Source organism: Tupaia chinensis, unplaced genomic scaffold, assembly GCF_000334495.1.
Source record: "Tupaia chinensis unplaced genomic scaffold, TupChi_1.0 Scaffold000602_1, whole genome shotgun sequence".
In the NCBI taxonomy this organism is placed as follows: domain Eukaryota; kingdom Metazoa; phylum Chordata; class Mammalia; order Scandentia; family Tupaiidae; genus Tupaia; species Tupaia belangeri.
Genome location: NW_006160120.1, coordinates 115,433 through 116,823, shown reverse-complemented (window position 1 = coordinate 116,823; position 1,391 = coordinate 115,433). Strand labels below are relative to the sequence as shown.

The window sequence follows — 1,391 nt, the reverse complement described above, 5'->3', positions numbered from 1 at the left end:
GATCCCCGGCCCCTGGCGCGGCTCGCGACGGGACCATGGCTTCCTGGGGATCTTACCTGCCCGGAGCGGACTTGAGGGGAAGCGGCTATACGTTCTGCTCGACCGCCCGTTTTGCCGCCTCCGCCTCGCCCTCCCCAGCGCCGCTGCCGCCATCTTGTGTCCCGGGCCGGGACTCCGCGCTGCGCATGCGCTGGTACCGCCTCTGAGGGACCTCGCCGCGGCCGCGCCGCCATCTTGAGTGTGGCAGATCTCTGCTGGTTCTTCAGACCCTGCTTGCCTTGGGCCCCCTCCCTTCCTTCTGTCCTTTCCTGCACTTCCATGCTCTGAGGAAGGGGATCAGCTCTGCTGGCCCTGTGGTGTGGCCGAGGAAGAAATGAACTCAAGCACGCCCCCCGCCTCAGTTTTCCCCGCAAGCACGCCCTCAGGAGCCAGAGGACCTGGGTGGGCGGTACGCCGGCAGGGCCGGACTGAGCGTGCGCACTACGGAGCGCCGGGCTTGTTTGGAACCGACTGGGAGCTCCAGTCCGGCGGCCGACGCGGGGGCGGAGTCCTAGTGACGTAGGCGCCGACGTATCTGAAACCTGGGTCCTAGCCCCCTCGCTGCCCTGCCTCTTCCGGTCAATGTCTTGAGGTCTTTCGTCCTCTATCCTGCTGGTTTCCAGAACGTTTTCCAGCCTTGCCCCATATCCAACTTCCATGCAAATCGACCCTGATCCCATAATGGGCTTGTACAACTTGTAGGTGCGGTTTAGTAGGAAAAAAGCCCAAAACAGCCGTGGGGGATATAAAGATGGCTTTTGGCAAAGCTGGGGAATGCTAAGCCACATGGGAGAGGCTTGCAGTTAAAGCTCCACCGAGACTACAGGCCGGCTACAGAGGTCACCTTAGCAGCAGACTAGCAGTTGCTAGGTGTCCCTTGTCCTGCCCCTGCAGGATTCTTAGTAAGGGCTGGCTGGCTACTCAGGATTGTAGCTCCGCCCAGCTCTGGCCTCCAAATAAACTAAAGAGGACAAGCTGGCCACCTGCTGTTAGACTCGGGCTTGCAGTGTCCAGAGGCTGCGAATGCCTCATCTGGACAGCCTCTCTGATGTCCATGGTACTGGCTACATGTTCCTTGGCAGGGAGTCGCAGGGAGTGGGTCAAGAAAAGCAGAGGCAGTGATAGGAACGGTAGAGAGCAAGGGTTGTCATTCTTACGAGATTTCATCGCTTAGACTGGCTTCAGGAGTTGTTGAGTCTCTTTTTAAACTTTAGTTTGGAACCAGCAGGTGGCGTCGTGGTGGAGGCGCTGAATCTCGCATGGCCGAGTAGGTGGTTGGAGTTCCTGATCCAGGAACTTGAAAAACACAGGGAGTGCATATGCATGTGTGCCCGAAGTTGGAAGAGGAGAAA

At 58.9% G+C, this 1,391-nt stretch overlaps 1 protein-coding gene across 1 annotated transcript in view; it reads right to left on the bottom strand.

The window, feature by feature from the left end:
• Nucleotides 1–873, bottom strand: part of PCIF1 (phosphorylated CTD interacting factor 1) — a 14,792-nt gene extending 13,919 nt beyond the window's left edge. Inside the window, 1 exon segment of the mRNA XM_014591603.2 lies at nucleotides 57–873. The gene's annotated coding sequence lies outside the window, so the exon portion shown is untranslated.
• Nucleotides 874–1,391: the final 518 nt, after the last annotated feature.